The 20,129-nt window shown below is 40.6% G+C and overlaps 1 pseudogene; it reads left to right on the plus strand.

Annotated features, from left to right (window-relative positions):
• Nucleotides 1-2,354: 2,354 nt before the first annotated feature.
• Nucleotides 2,355-3,258, plus strand: LOC141649124 (uncharacterized; annotated as a pseudogene).
• The last annotated feature ends 16,871 nt before the right edge of the window (nucleotides 3,259-20,129 follow it).

A 20,129-nucleotide genomic window follows, 5' to 3' on the forward strand; every position in this document is an offset into this window, starting at 1 on the left:
ATATATATACTAATAAATTTTAGTGTCTGGCTATGCCCGAGTTACCTACCTTTGCCTATTAAATTTGATTTTGTACAAAATAAAATTGCATTGACTTATATACTTCATACATTTACCATGTTTGATGCTACACTTTTGTATGTTATAAGCAAGACTAATTGAAAAAATAAATAGATCATACCGAAATTATAAAGATGTCATAATTTTTAATTAATGAAAGTCGCGTAATTTGTTTTCATCTTGTTCCAACTTTTTAATTTATGAATACTGTTTTTAATTTTAAATGTTTTTTTTTCTAAATTAATTACTCCCTAACACTATGTAACATTAGGAATTTTCTACCTAGCTAGTATATTACTCCCTCCTATTCACTATTTTCTTCCCTATTTCCTAAAATAGATTATTCAAGTTTTCTTCCCCTTTTTTATTTTGGAAACTTTCACACTTATTTTATTCATCCCTCTCTCCTATCACCAAACACCACCCAACTCTTTTACTCATATTTTATTACTTTCCTTAATGTTTTGACCCCATAATTCCTTATTTAACTCCTAATTATTCATTCTTCTCTCCTATCATCAAACCCCACCCAACTCTTTTACTCCTATTTTATTCATTTTCTTAAATATTATGCCCACAAATAAAGGGAATAAAATAAAGACTAGGAGGGAGTACTTTATTCCTAGTATTATACACTATTATAATAAGTCTGATATACTATATAGTATTATGAATTTACATACATCTAATGTTATATAGTATTATGTATTTGTATATATTTATGTCTTTCATTGAAGTTTATGCTTTTCGGTTTATATATATAATAGATTACTTTTATTAGATTAGATTAATAATTGTATTAGATAGGATTACATTTCTATAGATAGATTGATAGATGTACTTCTTTTTTCATAATAGTTCCATGCTTACTAAACCCAATATTGTAAGTTCTCTAATATTTCTCCAAAAAATTTATATTATGAATTTTAGTTCTTGTATAAAACAATTAATTACATTTCGAGTTCGAGTTGGGTTAGTGGGGTAAATTCTTAGTTGGGGTTTGGTAATTTTTGGATTAGGTCATTTAGATAGATTTGTGGGGTCGAGCCAGGTATGAATCGGGTTTTGGTTGGGCCGGGATTGTTCGATTAGTTTATTATTAGCCTCATTTGTGGATCGTGTAACTATGATAATTTGGCGGGTCTAATTGGGTTTGGGTCGGGTTTCGCTTAGTTCGGCTCATCAAATTATTAGCCAGTCAATTTTTCTAATTAATTTATCAGTTTGACTTGAGTTGTGGTCATTATTTAGCGAAATTATAAGGTTAGTTAATTTTAAATACTTTATAAAAGTCGTTCATGATGTCAGTTTATTTTAGTCTTGATCGCCTTAACTTTTCGTTTATGTTGGAGGTATATTTTGAATTAATATCAGGTAATCTTTTGGATCAGGTCAACTTCTGGGTTATCTTTCCGGTCCTGTGAGCTGTCGGGTGGGGTCGGGTCAAAGCATGTATCGGGTCGATTCGGCTTATGAGTTAGGTCGATCGGGACGGGTCCAATTTTTGTTTCGAGTATGCCTTAATTGAGTTTTGTCGAGGCTACGGGTCATTATCAGGTCGAGTCCGTTTCAGTTTGAAATATTTTTGGATTATGTTGGGTCCGGTTTATTCGGATAGAGTCACTCGAAACAGTTAAACTTGCCGGCTCTACTGACCAGTGACAACTGACATAATCCGAATCAAAAGTAACCCAACCCCTAATAACCAATTCAAGTGATCCAGTTCCTTATTTCCCGAAATAGTTAAAGAAAACTTTCGAGAAACATGAAATGATAAGGCAAATGACCTGAGAAGAGTTTATTTGCTCCGTGGATACATGGCGAGCCTACTCTGATGGAGCTTTTAAATTTCTAAAATCTATATATATATATATATATATATATATATATATATATATATATATATATATATATATATATATATATATATAAAAGGCTTTTTTTAGGCAATTCTAGAGTCTCCAACTTTTGTAAAACACCTATATACTTTAAATATTAATATGTACGAAAAGATATAAATTTGGCCACACAGATAATGCAAAAGATATAATAATTATATTATAATTAATCACAACTGACAAAAGATCTATTTTCCATTTGAATTTGTTAAGAACTAAAACACTAATTACAAAGTAGGTATATATATATAAATCATGCATGTTATCAAATGAGGATATAATAATGCAACCAGTATGTACCCTGTCAATACTACTACTACTCCTAAACTATAGTTTCCGTTTCTCTCTCTGAAAATTCTTTCAATATTCATGATTATTAATACCCTCGCCTAAAACATGGGAGAAAGAAAAGTGGTCAATAAATACTATCCACCGGATTTCGATCCGTCGAAGATACCGAAAAGAAAGCAGCCGAAAAACAAGCATGTGACGGTTCGGACAATGTTGTCTATGAGTATTCGCTGTAATACTTGTGGTAATTACATATCAAAGGGTACAAAGTTTAATTCTAGAACATAAGACGCTGTTGGAGAGGATTACCTTGGTATTCAAATTGCGAGGTTTTACATTAAGTGCACCAACTGCTCTGCGGAAATAACAATGAAAACTAATCCAAGAAACTCCGACTACACTGTTGAAGCGGGTGCGTCTAGTAATTTTGAACCGCGGAGACACTAGGACGAGGCATTAGTTGAGAAAAAAGAGAAAAAGGGATGCGGAAGAGATGGGAGATGGGATGAAGGCTTTGGAGAATAGAGCGTTGGATTCAAAACGCGAGATGGATAGGATGGCTGCTGTGGGTGAGATTATGTCTGTTAAGTCGAGGCATGCGACAGTCAGTGTTAATGCTATGCTTCAGACCTTACAGCGTGGTGGCGAGGATGAAAAACGGAAACTTAATGAAGCGGAAGAAGAACTTATAAAATCAGTGTTTCATGGCCCTAAAGTATTTATTAAAAGGATTGAAGACGATGATGATGATGATGATGATGACTTCAGTACAGATAAATCTGTAGAAGAAGCACATGACGGTGTCAAGAGACGCAGGATTTTTGAGAATGTAGGTGCTCCAGCAGATGTATTAGCAACAGGGAATTTCAGTGTGGATACAAAGAAGTTAGATTCGTCGAAAATAACATTTAATGTGAAGAAGAAACAAATAGACATGAAGAAGGACAAAATCAAAGAGGGAGTGTCTAAGAATAAAGTTAAACGTTTGCTCGCCAAATACGACAGTTAAGATGCTGGATGTTGATAACCTAATACAATGGGGTATACTGGTTATTTTCCATTAATTCTTTTTGCTGTGAAAGTGAATTGCTTTCTGCTCTTGATAACACAATCATGGATTCGATTCATGGGTGTGGTATTGTAAGCATCATGTTCCCCAAATCCTTTTATCCATCTCGCTGTCAATTTATAAATAAAATTACTTGGTTATAACATTTTATTATGAATACTTTTATTTTTAAGACCTTCACGTTATTTTATTTCCTCTGTTTAAAATTAAATATTTTTGATGTCTATAAAGTGATTTCTTGATACAGGGATGTATTTTCACAAATTTTGTTGATAATAATATAGTTGGTATCTTTAAATTAAAGTATGATTCATTTTTTTATGGCATCTTATTAATTATAATTAAACCAAAATAAACAATAGTAACACTATTGTCCAATTGTTAAATCAAGACAATATAGGAAAAAAAACGCATAAAATTCAAGGCTAAATAAAATTGGATTTAATATGTATTTTAGGTACAATGTGGACTCTATCTATATATAAAGAGGATAATTATTGCTAATTTAATTACAGTATTAATTATCTGGATTAAATTAGTTTTGATTAGATAATTATTTAAATTAAAAATTATAAAATAAAAATAAAAATTTAAATATTTTTTTAAACTAAAGAGGTTGATAAATTAAATTTGACTCCAATAATAATTTCATATTTATGTTCATGTCATCCACAATAACCTGTGCAACGCACGGGTACAAAATCTAGTTATCTATAATTAGACAAGGCAGTTGTTCAAATGTGAGTTTTGATTGGGTGAAAGACGGACAAACCCAAATCTTTGAAGAACATGCAAAGCATATTGACTTGACCATGCACTTGACATTTAAAAAATGGACAAATAATAGCAAAGATGTTAAATTGTGAAGGCAGACCACGTGCTGCTGCTTCCGTAGGTTAGCATTTCAAGATCACGTTGTAATGGTATACTCACTATTACTCGTATAAGCCAATTATATGACAAGATTCAATGGCCCCTCCCTAGATTTAGGCAACTAATATTGTCACTGCCAAATTGAGGTACACGAGAAATAAGCTTCAAAAAACGGATCCTATTCGAACATTATCCGTGGAACAGAGCACATCGATTGAATAATTAGATCCGTCCTCGACTTGGCATCTCATGATGGTGCTCATTACCAAAAAAAAAAAAAAAAAAAAAAAAAAAAAAAAAAATTAAATTCTTGTATAAAGCGAGTATGTTGGTCAATTGTTTTTAATAAAACTCCGGTAAAATAGATATGACAAAAGTAAAATGTCTTGGAAATGATAAGATCTTGTTTCAACTAACTATACGAGATAATATTTGATTCATTTCACCCTTAAGATTACTGCCGACAAATAGTGACCAGACCTAATAACACGACACGAATCCGACACGAAATTAGAGGACCGGGTTGAGATAATTTAACCCATTTAAGTAATTGGGTCAACAAATACACGTCACAAAAGTTAAGTGGGCTGTCTTAAGGTTGGGGTCAATGTTGTCAGAATCAGGATTCTACTTTAGATCGATGGAGTAAGTAGAATCGAATCGAAAGAATCGGATCGTAGGATTGTAAGATTTTAAAAGCTAACTAATTATAGTTTTTTATTATTTGATAAAAACAAAAAATTGAAGATCAAAATACATGTTTATTAGAGTAAATTGATAAACACTACCAATATAAGAACCTTTTTTATAAACAATACTAACATAATCAATAATTCGTAATTAGTAACAAAATAATAACTTTTCTCTACTAATTGTAATAACGTAAATATTTTGGGTGTTTACCTTTGACTTGTTTAACTATTATAAAGTATTTTATTTTAATTCGGTTATACACTTTCAAAACTTTCAAAGCCCATTTTATTCGTACTTGTTTATTATTTCTGCCTAACATACTGTTGGGTATGTGCTTTAAATCTGTTAATCGCCACTTCGAACGACTAGGGGGGGGGGGGAGATTCTCGTTAAACGGTATCTAACTGTAACGCCCCCGAAAAGCAGACAGGCAGCTTAAAATGGCTCTTTTATAGACATAGTGTTGACAAAGTCGGTTTAGAAGATTAAGATCATTTGTTACCAAGTTCATACGTGCCCCATTAATATTTGTCATATGCTTGTATAAGATTAAGATCATACGTGACATTTATCCTTTATTACTTAATTGCTAAGTCATATGCTAACTAAGTAATAATTAATACTCCGTAAGTAATAAGTAATAATATTGTGATTATTGTATAGTTTATAGACCGTATAATGTTATATTATCATTATGTTACTCTCCTGTTATATTAATTGTCTTTGTATGAACATGTAACTGCCATGTTACTACCATTGTTATAATGTACTATTGGCCAATTGTAGCATTTGGAATACGATTACGGGAGAGAGATGACATTATAAATTTATCCTGTGTACATGGAAGGGGGCACGTCCCCATGTGAACTACGGTTCTGATTATTACTGGTGAAAGTGCCAGGGGATTTACACGGGTCTTAGACCTGGGATCCTGTGTACATGAAGGAGGGCTTAGCCCAGGGGAGTTTCTACTCCGTAATGTCTCTCTATTCAGTAATGGTAGACCGGTATAATTGTAATGTAAGTTATTACATTCTAAGATGACAGGTTATGCATGTCTATTTAATAATTATTTGACTGTGTTCATGTGACCTATTTTTTATACTTGTGAGATCAGAAAGAAGTGAAAAATTAATAATGGAGGTAAAGTAGGGCCGGTGGAGGTGATCGGAGTCATACCTTTATTATTGTATCTAAGGCGTAGTAGCTAGTCGTAGTAATGGAAGTATTCGTACTTTTGGCTTTCTCATGGTTGGTGGTGTTATGGCTTATGAATTATGGTGAATGCTTAAGGCTATTTATTAATAAAAAGAGCCATTTTGAGCTGCATGTCTGCTTTTCGGGGGCGTTACACTAACATCTGTATTGGGCCAGGATCTGTCTTGAGCCTTATTAGGTCATTCAGTATTAGGTCTTAGAGAGTATTATATAAACTCTCTAAGCCACTCCCTATCAGTCATGATTATCATACCGTCTGAATCTGTAATTTGAAAACTCCTCACACATTAATAAAACTCTCTCCCTTCTGCCCTGTGGACGTAGCTAATACTGTAATACTACGGTTTTCTATGTCTATGGGTACTCTATCGAGTGGGGATTACTCTGTCGAGTAAGTATGTTTTTATACGAAACAGTAGGATACCTGATGGGTACTCGATCGAGTATGTGTGGCACTTGATCGAGTAAGGGGCACTCGATCGAGTAAGTCACTTACTCGATCGAGTAAGTTGGTAATACGAGCTGTTTTAGCCAGGTTTTGTTAATAACGCGTGATTAATATTTAAGGGTTCCGTCATATTTCTTAATCACTTTTCACTTTTCTAAAACCTTTCAAAGAGAGAAAAGAGTTACGTTGCATTGTTCTTTGCGTTATTAGCAAATCTCAAGGGTTAGGATCGTCGGATTGTCTTGTTCTTTACGCCGTTGAGTTCGTCGTGTCAAGGGTAAGATTCTTGTATAATTTTTATACTGTTTCATTAAGTTTGTTAAAAACCCTAATTGGGTAGAATTGGGGGTTTTGGGAGGATTATGTTGATTAGGTGACAATTGTATGAATATCTGAATATAGGAGGAGGTTTCGTAGAGGAGCATTACTGATTAGCTGCTGTGACGGTCTTGTTGTTGCTATTCCAGGTAGGGTTTCCCTACTCGGTTATTGATTACATAATATTGTGTATTGTTGTTGATTCATATTATATTGGAATTGGAATTGGAATTGGTGATTCTTGATTGTATAGTTGGCTGTGATTGTTTATCTGTGGCTCGCGAGGTGCGTCCTCGGCTGAGTGGAGTCACTTGCGGGAGTGGCTTCACGCCCTTGATTCGCCCTTTATGGAACCCGTCACAGAAGGGGATGTGCACATTAAGGAACATGGGTTATCGCTCGGATGAGATGAGCGGGGCTTAGGTGGGAACAACTGCGGTCCCTCACTGGCGGTGTGAAATATTTGTTGCGACGGGTATTCTGGCAGGGGGGGAGATTCTCGTTAAACGGTATCTAACATCTGTATTGGGCCAGGATCTGTCTTGAGCCTTATTAGGTCATTCAGTATTAGGTCTTAGAGAGTATTATATAAACTCTCTAAGCCGCTCCCTATCAGTCATGATTATCATACCGTCTGAATTTGTAATTTGAAAACTCCTCACACATTAATAAAACTCTCTCCCTTCTGCCCTGTGGACGTAGCTAATACTGTAATACTACGGTTTTTTATGTCTATGTGTATTCTATCAAGTGGGGATTACTTTGTCGAGTAAGTATGTTTTTATACGAAACAGTAGGATACCTGATGGGTACTCGATCGAGTATGTGTGACACTTGATCGAGTTAGGGGCACTCGATCGAGTAAGTCACTTACTCGATCGAGTAAGTTGGTAATACGGGCTGTTTTAGCCGGGTTTTGTTAATAACGCGTGATTAATATTTAAGGGTTCTGTCATATTTCTTAATCAATTTTCACTTTTCTAAAACCTTTCAAAGAGAGAAAAGAGTTACGTTGCATTGTTCTTCGCGTTATTAGAAAATCCCAAGGGTTAGGATCGTCGGATTGTCTTATTCTTTACGTCGTTGAGTTCGTCGTGTCAAGGGTAAGATTCTTGTATAATTTTTATACTGTTTCAGTGAGTTTGTTTAAAACCCTAATCGGGTAGAATTGGGGGTTTTGGGAGGATTATGTTGATTAGGTGATAATTGTATGAATATCTGAATATAGGAGGAGGTTTCGTAGAGGAGCATTACTGATTAGCTGCTGTGACGGCCTTGTTGTTGCTATTCCAGGTAGGGTTTCCCTACTCAGTTATTGATTACATAATGTTGTGTATTGTTGTTGATTCATATCATATTGGAATTGGAATTGGTGGTTCTTGATTGTATAGTTGGTTGTGATTGTTTATCTGTGGTTCGCGAGGTGCGCCCTCGGCTGAGTGGAGTCACTTGCGGGAGTGGCTTCACGCCCTTGATTCGCCCTTTATGGAACCCGTCACAGAAGGGGATGTGCACATTAATGAACATGGGTTATCGCTCGGATGAGATGAGCGGAGCTTAGGTGGGAACGACTGCGGTCCCCCACTGGCGGTGTGGAATACTTGTTGCGACGGGTATTCTGGCAGGACTACACACTTAGTGTGTAGTCAGGTGTGTGGAGTTATGATTGGAGAATTGGATGATCGTGTACTGTTTCTTTTGTATTGTTTTTGTGTAATCAGTAACTGACCCGATTTAAATCTTTTGAAAACTGTGGTGATCCATTCGGGGATGGTGAACAGTTATTGAGCAGGTATGAGATGATGCGCATGTGATAGCTGGGTTGAGTTGCCACGAGATGTCTAGAAGTCTTCCGCTGTGTCTTAAACATTTATTTATTTCATTTGAGTTAGCTTTTTGGAACAGTTGTATTTCTTTTTAACAGTTTTCGTTTTGGACTTGTATCGCCTTAAATATATTTAATAAAGTACGTTTCGTTATTGTCTATTTGATATACATTGCCTCGGGTAACCGAGATGGTAGCACTTCCATTCCTTAAGTGGTTCTGGTAAGGCACCTGGAGTATGGAGGTTTTACAAATATACCGTTAGTGAACCACGTAAATCTGTGCGTTATTCTCTTTATTGTTTTTTATTTGTCTTTCTTGGTTCTATTATAACACATACAATACTCTTTCGTTTTATCTATGTTACCCTTATTAAAACTCGAGTGTTTCTACTGCCTTAATCTATCTCATCTTTTACGGTTGCTACAACACCAAATTAATAAGATCCAACCACCACAAAAATATTTATAAGTCACCATTACATAATCGCAGCATGTCTTATTCATTTATACTTGGCTTTGCTTGAAAGTTGCACGTATTGCTACACCGTTAATCTAAAAGGTGTTATTTCATGATTTTGGTATTATTTTTGTAACACCCCCATTTACCAAGAAGCCTTAACAAGACCTTACCCAACACATAAGGGCGTTACCCTATCGGTTGTCCGAGGAACAGTAATAATCAAATGTCGATAAAAGAACAATTATATTTAAATTACATGTTATAAAACAAGATAAAAGATACAACTCGTGACACCTAACAACTATGTGTAACGATCTCTGCCATGGCTCGTGGTAGACTCGTCCCTCCAAGCACTCAGCTATGTACCAGATATCAACCTGCTAAGACCGACTGCTCACCATAGTGGATCACGACAGACACAAAAAAAGAAGAAAACACAACACACAAGGTCAGTAACTGAAGAAACACACAAAACCAGGCACAACAAACATGCACAGATCACCTTCTCCAAACACCCACACTCCTCTGACTGTCCGAAGGTCCAGTCCTGCCAGATTACCAATCGCAACCAGTAATCCACGCTGCCAGTGGGGGACTGCAGCCGTACCCACCAAATCCCCGCTCTTCAATCTCGAGCGAAAACCCATGTGTGGACGTGTGCCCACCTGCATATGCTTAGCCGATCTGTAGACAATGGCAGCGGTCTTTTGAAAGCCACGCTTGGCGGCGTAAAAATGATTTCGACCGGATCGTTTTAGATCGGTCGGTTTCGTCTCAGTAAGGGTCTCGAAACGATTAGAGATGTTTGGAGTCGCCACCAAGCATTTGTGGGATGCTTGGAACCCGTTCGAATCCACTTTATACCTCGGTCAAACGAAGCATAAAGCAGTGTTTGACATAGGTACTAAAGATAAGGAATCGTCCCTCTTCAGCATCCTATTTCTAGAATGACTCTCGTACGCCCTGGATAAGGTCGTCCACTATCCAAAGTTTCTGAGTAAGAGGTGAAGGTACATATTGGGAAGCCCTTTAATCAGACACCCAATCCCGCCCGCAATAGCGGCCTCTACTGATCGATATTTGCTGGTTGAATGCAAAAGTTGATAAAACGGTTTAAATGCATGAATGCGCATCCAATAATTTAAACCTAATATATGGGAGCTTTCTAAGTCGATTGATTTAATCCAAGTATCAGGTATAAGATGTCGAGTTGGATTTATGGTTGATTTGCATGCAAGACGGAAATTAAACATCCATTTACCGAGTTAGGTTTATGGTGCATAACGCGATCCATTTGTCTTAGTAAGGCATTTTGCAAATATGATTTTTGAATGAGCAAATTAGTCATCTGATCCGTCCTATATCCGGGTTAACCGGAGTCGGGGTCGTCCTTGACTAATGCTGGAAGGGGAACAAACCCTGCACCAGGTAGCCATATGAGGCGCGAGCCTGTTGGCGGTGTAAGGGGGTCTCCCCTGGTTTGAAAATAGAAAAGAAATGGCCTGTTTAGGCGGGCCAGTCAACGGTTTAAGACGCATTCTGACCATTTGAAAAACGTTTGTAAAACATATTAAAAATTGGTATTTGGACCCGTTTTGGTTTAAAAGGACCGTTTAGGTCGTATTTGTGTTGACTTGAGGAACGAGACTTGAATAATCATCATTGTTTTGATGATATTCGATGTCGGGTTCGACTTTATAAGCTTAACATGAATAGTTTTGAAAATAATTATGAACTAATTGTTTTAAGTTCATTTGAATATAATTAGTCAATACTCATCATCGTACTCGAGTTAAAATCCGACATGGTGTGTAGAACCAAGGATGACTTTGTGTTAGTGATTAATACATTTTTTTTGGATATGTAAAGAAATGATGAAAGGTTTTAAAATACCTTACAAAATGTAAAGAAATGAAATAAAAGGTTTTAAAATACCTTTTAAATGTAATTAACCAAATATTATCACCGAAACACGGATTACACCGTCATGGTATTAAGAACCAAGGGTGAAAAATATTTTATGGTTAAAAACTTGTAAAAATAAATAAAAAGGATTTGAAAATATTTGAAACGGTAAAAACCGTTTACAAATATGAAAATAGATTAAAGAGGAAAGACGAGAACAAACACAGTTGAGTCTGACCTGGACACCCCATTGAGGCGCGAGCCTCTGTGCATAACAAGAGGCTTCTGTCTCAGGCCAAAACTCAGTTAAACTCAGTTTTGGCTCGTCTAACCTATATTTTGATCGTGTTATGCGTGATTTAGCATGTTATGGTCATGAAATAAGTAAAGACATAATAAAAGAAGGATTTTTACACCCTCATACTTACATGTTTGGTTATGGCGAGAAACCGACGTAAGTGTATCAACTCGTTTGGTCGGAAAAGACTCGGTTTAAAACCGTTTTAGCAAGTAAAAAGAGTGTTTTATTTAGATTGTGACGGTGTAGTGATCGAAATGGACGGTCAAGTGATTTAATGCACGATGACGGTACCAAACAATGTGTAAGGCTTGTATTTACGATCGGTAGGTCGTAAATACGCGTCGGATTGTGACTTAGGAAGTCGAGTCTAGAATTTTAAGGGAGAAAGAGGGGGCGGACACTCGCGTAAGTTCTCAAATTGGGGCATTTGAGGTTTATTTATAGGAAAATGAGTGGTTGTGTGGGTTTTGAGCGACGTGGCCACCTGGGCTGCTCAAAGAGGCGCGAGCCACATCGCGGGTCTTCGAGGTGTCTTGTCGCTTTCACACAAATGCAATCATGATTTGTTCAATCCTAGGATTTGTATGCACATGTTTGGTACTTGACCATACATGAATCCGGGAAATCTTAACATGGAAGCATTTGAATGGTTTGTTTTTTGGGTTTGACTCGGTTTGACTCGTTGTTGGAGTCGGGATTTGAATTTTTGAGTCGGTTTTTGGTCCGGTGTCTATTTTGACTCTAGTTATTGTCATTGCGATCCCGCCGTCATGCATTAAACACTCCAGGTACTTTTGAAAAGTTTTATTTTTGAAATTGTTTTAAGCTTTCCGACGTAAAGTTGTAAACAAACTGTCGATCAAACGCCGCGATTCCAAAGCATGTTATAATCCAATAATCATCGGGCGTTTGTTGGAGTCTCAGCAGATACTGGGTATCTACAGAGCCCCCAATTTTACGGAGGCTTGGACAGGGCGAAAGTCAAAGTAGAGCCCCCAGGTCAATCGAATATTACAACCTGGAGACCCAAGCAACGTCAAGGCGGCTCGAAAGGATTCGGGCCAAGGACCCGTCGTCGGGAAGGGCGACTCGAGGGTACAAGCCAAGGACCTATCGTCGGGAACAGTTTAGAGTCTGTCGACTATCCGTACGGGTTGTTTAAAGTCCGTTAGACTACGTACAAAGGCTCGCCAGCCATAAGAAGGAGTCATACCAGAGGCATCTTCGGATATGTCCTTACGTGTTTGCGGACAAAGGCTCGCTAGCTATGGTGCGTACTTGAGGAGGGCTCGCCAGCCGCGACGTGTTGTAAGGCTCGGCAGCCATGAGGGGTATATGAGGAGGGCTCGCCAGCCGCGATGCGTTGTAAGGCTCGCCAACCATGGGACGTATATGAAGAGGGCTCTTCAGCCGCGGTGCGTAGTAAGGCTCACCAGCCATGGGGCGTATATGAGAAGGGCTCGCCAGCCGCGATGCGTTGTAAGGCTCGTCAGCCGCGGGGCGTATATGAGGAGGGCTCGCCATCCGCGATGCTTTGTAAGGCTCGCCAGCCATGGGGGCGGTTGGTTGATCAACCGTGAGAATAGCCGCTTTGGATGGGATGGTTTTGGAAATAGCGAACTCTTGATGCCGTCGTGGAAATAGTGAATTCTGAATTTCACTATTATTGTTTTTGACTTAAGCGTGTTCCGCGAGGAAGTCCCCTGTTGACATTTGAAGGAATAGCGAATTCTAAATCTTCACTACTCGTTTTTGAATTTGAAGTGGCGGTTTTAATCGCCGTTTATTTGAGTTTTGAAGGAAATAGCGAATTTTGAATTTTCGCTATTACGTTTGAAGTGACGGTTTATGTTGCCGCCGTTGACATGTGAAGGAAATAGTGAATTTTGAATCTTCACTATTACTTTTGAAGTGACGGTTTATGTTGCCGCCGTTGACTTGTGAAGGAAATAGTGAATTTTGAATCTTCACTATTACTTTTGAAGTGAGGTTTATGTTGCCGCCGTTGACATGTGTGGTGAAAATAGTGGAATTTAATTTCCAACTATTATTTTGAAAATGACGGTTTTAATTACCGTTGATCGAAATTTGAAGAAATAGTGATTTTGAATTTTCACTATTATTTTTGAAAATGACGGTTTTAATTGTCGTCGTTCGAAATTTGAAGAAATAGTGAATTTTGAATTTTCACTATTATTTTTGTATTTGAAAAATGACGGTCCTTAATGTCGTCATTGAAAATTTGAAGTTTTTTATGGGAAATTGGGCCATAGCCCAAAATTTCGCTGAATAGAGCTGGGAGCACCCCATTGAGGCGCGAGCAACCTGGCGAGATAAGGGTGCTTCCCTATTTTCCTGTAAAAGACGCGAGAATGGTTTGCATACCATTCTCATTCCATCGTCTTCAACCTTTCGACAAACTAAAAACCGCCATTGTTGGTCTCTAGCTTGCTTCCATTCGTGCCATTATCAATATGTCATCTCAAGGTATGTATTTCCTCTTGAATCCATTTGAATTTGTTGGTCTTTTTGATAGATTGAATTAGGGCGAAATGTTTACCCTAGAAAATCGATTTGGGCATTTTTGATTGAGCCCATTTCGAATGAAATTGATGATTGCATTAGGTTAGAAACCTGTTTAGGAGTATAGGGGTGCTTTTAGTTTGTATTTTGGTCCTCGTTTGCGTCCCCTATGCTCGAAAAATGTGAGTGAGGCGAAGAAAACGTCTCATTTCACAATGCCAAGTTTATTTGCTTGGATAGTGGGTCCCACTAGGTTGCACTGTAGTCGGGAAAGACCGTATTTGCCATTGTGGACCTTTGTTGGGTATTCTGGGCAAATTTGGAATTTTGCCTTTTGTGACGGTCTTATGTCTGAGAGAATAAGCGCCTGTTTGGGCTTGAATTGAGCCAGTTTGCCTTGGAATGGACCTTATTGGTAGTTTTGGTCGCTTTGAGGCGTGATAAAATCACGTTGCCTTTTTGTGGTCGTATTTTGGAATTTTGACCGGTTTGTGCTCAAATTGGCGTAGGAATTGCCTTTTCGAGCCGTAGAAAAATAACCCATTGCATCGGGAATGTATTTTGGTTTGTTGGCGGACCTTGTACGAGCCTTGCGGTGCCGTTTTTTTTGTGGTTGTTTTGACTCGTCTTTTGCTTGAAAAGAAGGGCGAGTCGTTTTTTGTTTTTTTGTGAATTGTTTTTGTTTGGTTGGGTTTGGGCGGGGTTGCCCTTGTTCTGCTTTGCAGGTTTTTTTTTGGATTTTTCAATTTTATGCCGTCGTAATGCCGAAATTTCGGCTGACGTTCTTTGGTTGCAGGAGAGTGTTCGGTAGGGGTGTTCATTCGCGGTTTGGTTCACCAAACCTCTAATTTAATTCGGTTCGTACACGTCGGTTCGGCAAAACTCCGAACCTAAACCGCACCGTTAGAAACGGTTATAAACGGTTCGGTTAACCACTTTAAACGGTTATTAGTGGTTCAGTTACTGGTTAACCGATAATCGTTCTATATTACTTTTTTTTCAGTTTTCGTTATTTTTGGGAATTTTTTCTAATAGTTTAATTAAATTTTCATTATATATTATACCCAACAATAAAGTTAATAAGCTAAATTTTAGCATTAATCAATTTAAGAAATTTTAAATTTGGATACACTAAGAAAATTAAACGAACGAACAGTTTTTTTATATAATATTTTAATTTTTTGCTTACTTTTTTGTGAAACGGATCGGTTCGCGGTTAACCGGTTATCTAAAATTGCAAACCTTAACCGAACCTTTTCCATAATAAAGTTAACGGTTCGGTTCAAAGAACCGCTTTGTCGAAACGGTCCGGTTAATCGAACCTTAAAAATGGACGGTTTTTCGGTTATTGCGGTTCGGTTATTGCGGTTCGGTTTATTCTGAACACCCCTAGTGTTCGGGATAGGCTGGGTTCCTTCTTGCGACTTTTGAGGAGCTGTTTGGGACAGAGCCGGTTAGTACTCCGGCCGGTGCACTTGCCGTGACAGTGGAGGACGCCTCCGAGGAGGAGGGACCCCTGAGGAAACTGTTGGGGCTGAGAGAGCCGTTGAGGAGCCCGTTGTTGGGGCTGGTAGTGTTGAGAGAGCTCAGACTGGGTCTGAGGCTGGTACCTCTGGGAGGAGGGTTACTAGGAGGAGACGAGCTCCTCGACCGACTAGACGGACGTTACAGAATGTCGCCAGGATCGTTGAGATGCCTCCTATCCGTCACGTCGAGTCTCGTGGGCCGAAAAGGTGGAGAGTGGAGACGGTTGAGGACGACGCTCACGTCACGGGTTGGGACGTTAGACGGGTTACAGCCCCGCGGGGGCTGAACCTGCAAGCGGTGCCTGCTTGGGCCGAGGGTTTCGACGGAAGCCAGTTGCTGCTTCGACTGGACAGACACATCTCCTACCGTGCTCATGAGGGATTGGTGAGTCGTGTCACCTGATTGAACTTTCGACACTTTTTGAAGTATCAGACCTGAATAGGTGTTCTGACGTTGTTTGTTTTTATTTCAGGAGATCGCCACCATGAGGACTTTCTTGGGCTTTATTACCTGCCTGGGTTTTTACGACGTTCTCCGAGCCGGTACGAGGGCGTTGATAGAGAGGTCGGCTTTTGGGCCGTTGGTGGCCGCTTGGCGGGATATTCACAGGTCTTAGATTAGGTGGAACCTGTGTCTAATCCGCGCCATGTTGGATCGGTACTAGGATACGACGTCGTCGTTTCACATGGAGTTTGGGGAGGTCGATGTGACTTTAGAGGATTTTTCCATGATATCCGGCCTTCCTTGTGGCGAGACGCCTATTGAGTTCCCAGAGACACCGGAGAGGGTGTCTTCTCCTGCGGTTACTCGTCTGATCGGTACTATTTTGCTTGAGCCTTCCGACGTTACTCCGTACCTGATCGCGAGCTTGTATGTGAGGGACCACTTCCGAGGGAGAGTGGTGGGTGCTGCTCCGACGTCATTGGCGAGCTCGGAGGCTGAGGCTAGAGCTGACGCGCAAGAGGCGCGGTTGTGGTTGTGGTACTTCTTGGGTGCCACGTACTTTGGTGACAAGGGTGAGCGCTTGTCGACCAAGGTACTTCCCCTCCTCACTGACCTCGACACTTTGGGTCAGTTTGACTGGGTCATGACGGCTTTAGCGAGTTTTACCCGGTATATGCACGCGGCGGTGCGTCCGGAGGCAGTAGGGGATGGTAGTGCCCCTGCTTTGGTCGGTCCCGACCTCATCTTGGAGGTACGAGCGCTTTTTGTAGTTTTGAGTTTGATTTTGATTTTGATTTTGGCAATTTTTTGAAAAGATTGGCTAGTTTGTTTTTGCTGTGTTTGGTTACAGGCTTGGTTGTATACTTACTTTGTCCCCCTGCGTCCAGGGACTAAAGGTGGTGTCCCCTCGACTTACCCTGCTTTGAGGGCTTGGACGGTGGCTCGGAAGAAGTCGATTAAGTCGACTTACGAGGACTGCAGGCGTCGCGTGAACGCCCTTTGAGTTGCTGATGTAAGTTGCTGTTCCTTACTCCTTCTTCTTTATAGAAATAGATAGAGATATGATGACTTGGTAGCTTAGGAAGCCCCCAGTCGGAGTACTCAGACACTTTGATGAACCGGCCTTGAACTGTTTATCCACTTCTTCCTTGATTTTCAGGGCCCATTCAGGACGCATTCGACGCAGCTTTTGCTTACGGGTTTAGCTCCGGGCTTAATGGGTATTCGGTGCTCTGCAATTTCCCTGTCAATCCCAGGCATATCTTTGTAGGACCAGGCGAATACGTCCTTATATTCATGGAGGAGGTTAATGAACTGTTGTCTCTCCGAGGGGTCAAGGGTTGTCCCTATCCTAAGTTCTTGAGGTGTGTTGTCGGTTCCTACGTTAATAGGTTTGGTCTCCTCAATGATGGGGGTTCTGGTTTCCCGTTTGTCAAGTTCTTTGGCTAGGTGAGGTGGGTAGTCACTCAAGTCAAATTCCTCATAGTCATTCAGAATCGCATTGCAGTTAAATTGAGACGAGTCATAAGCAAGCTTAGCGTTCATTAAGTTGACATGAGCGAAAAGCTCGGAGAGGACAGACATCTCATGGTCAGTCAGAGGCGACATAGCAAAGGAGGTGGCCCCTGGAACAGGCTCTTGGTTGTCACCTTTCATGGGAGTGGGGGTGACCCTAGTAGACTCAGCCTCTGAATCAGCCACGAGTTTGTGCTAAAACAGCGGGAAGGGGACCTTGACTGGGACATCAGGAGTGTTAGGAGCTATGATGGACTGCTGGCTCGACTCGGACTCGATTCTTCTTCACTTCCCTCTTTGAACATAGGGCCTTCTCCAGTTGTGATCTTGAGAATGTGGCCTTGGCGATCGATCCACTTGACGGTTTTCCTCCAGCCCTGTGTGGCTTTCTCCAAGTCAGTGTCGGAGATCAAGGCAGTTGGGTCAAATTGGTTTTCCTTCACAGCGATGTTGATGATGTCCTCATAGTCGAGGTGCTTGATGTTATCCTCTCCAAAGAGGAGAGTGACAACTTATCGTCGAGGCATGAGGACGGCTTAGACTCGGTTGATGCAGCTTCGGTGTTGTTGGGGATGAAGTAGCAGTCTTGGAAAACTTCTATACCGGGGTGTCTGACCTTGGCCACAGAGTCATAGATCGACTCAGGAAAGCCGTGGTAGAGCTCGGACTCTACCTCGGGGACAAAGTATCCATTGAGGGTCAGATGATAGGGACGGAGGATAACTCCGTGCTTCTTGCACTTCCAAACTAGGAGGTTCATCTCCTGGATATCTTCATCGGTAGGTTCATAACTCAGTTCGATGAGGATGTTGGGGACCTTAGCCTGTTTCAAGGGAGGTAAGGTATCCTTCAGTGGATTGAGGGGTAAACCCGGGAAATAACCCTGGCGCATCAGAATGCGGTTGACTGTGAGGTTAGCAAATGGGTCATAATCAGAGGATGCTGATTCATCAGTTATGGCATTCACGACTTGGAATCCCCACATTTCATTGTCATCTTCCTCAATGGCTTGGGAGGCTATCCCCTTTTTCATGACAGCTTTGATCGGGGAAGCAGGAATTGTGATTGTTTTCCCGTTGAAGGGGACCCTAATTTTCTGGTGGAGAGTAGAAGTAACTGCCTTGACGGCGTGAATCCAGGGGCGCCCTAGCAACATATTAAAGGAGGCGTCAATGTCGACTACCTGAAAACTGGTTTGTCTTTCCAGTGGTCCGGTTGCGACGGTTAGAATGATAAGCCCTGTGACTTTACGACGAGTGCCGTCATAAGCGTGTACTCCTTGATTGGTTGGGACCAAATCAGCTTCATTGATACCCAGATTGTGAGCCGTCTTGAGGGGAATGACATTCACCGCGGATCCGTCATCCACAAGAATCATAGGCACATCCTTTTTGAGGCACTGCTCGATGATGTATAATGCCAGGTTATGGTTGGCTCCAAAGGGAGGGATATCTTCATCAGAGAAGATGACCAGGTTGTTCAGGTCGGGGACATCCCTTGTCATGTGTGCTACCACTTCTTCCGGGGAGGTGGTAGAGGGCACGGTCAATTTTCCCAAGGCTTGTAGTAGAGCTTGCCGATGCTCGATGGATGTGGTAATCAGTTGCCAAATTGAGATTTCGTCTTTTGCTTTCTGCAGTTGTTTGAGGATCGAATTCTCGGGAGCTTTGGGTTGAGTGTCTATGTCCGGGACAACTTGGTCATTCGTTGTTGGAGCGACCGTTGAATTGTTCGTGTTTTGATAGGGGCGTCCAGACCGGTTAAGATGACCGATCTCTTTCGCCTGTTTCACTTTCCCTGGGACAATATAGACATCTTCAACATCATCTCTCTAGATGCCATTGATTTCGGGATTTTGAAGGCACCTTGGAGGGGTATTCCGCGGTGGGCAGTTTTTGTGAGGGACATTTTTGTGAGGGTAGTTTTTGGGAGGTTGATTGTTGTGGGGGTGATTTTTGTGAGGGTGATTGTCGTGAGGTTCATACCAGAATGGTCGCGGGAGCAGTCCATCCGGGTGAGGGTAGTTTTGGGTGTTTGGGGGACCTTCCCTTGGGCGTGGTGTTAGAGGATTGAAAATCAGTCGGCGGTAAGCATCGTCAAGTCGGGTGATCCTTTCGGAGAGACTGGTTATAGCTTCCTCAACTTGTTGGAATATGGCAAGCATAGTTGCGGCGGTGAACACAAATACACCGTCCGAGGCATCCTTCTCCAGGGCATTCACTTCGTCATCAATTGGCAGGATGAGGTGTGAGCAGTCCAAGGTTGGCTCATCATCGGAGATGGCATAGATTCCCAAAGGGTTCGTTTTGTTGTTTGGTTTAGTTGGTAGAGGCAAAGGCAATTCTCCTTTCTCGATCATGTCTTGGATGATGTGTTTGAGTTTGAAGCAGGTTTCTATGTCATGACCTTTCCCTTGGTGGTATTGACAGTAGGCATTAGGGTTCCAGAAGAGGGATTTCTTAGCATCAGACGGATCCGGGGTGGGTCCGATTGGTTGTAGTTTCCCTTGGTCCATGAGCCTCTTCAGGGCGCTTGCATAAGTTGACCCTATATTGGTGAACACTCTTTAGGGGCGCTCAGCTTTCTTGGCGGTTGGTTCAAGGAGGTTCACCTCATCAATCTTGTTTGTCTGACCATAAGGGCGAGATCCGGTTGATGTGGATCCCTGGTAGCCTCTACCGGTGGTTTTGGCTAAGACACCCTTTCGGAGGTCATCTTCAATGCGTGTCCCAAGGATTTGCAGATCCTGGAAGGTCTTA

Source organism: Silene latifolia, chromosome 3, assembly GCF_048544455.1.
Source record: "Silene latifolia isolate original U9 population chromosome 3, ASM4854445v1, whole genome shotgun sequence".
Taxonomy (NCBI): domain Eukaryota; kingdom Viridiplantae; phylum Streptophyta; class Magnoliopsida; order Caryophyllales; family Caryophyllaceae; genus Silene; species Silene latifolia.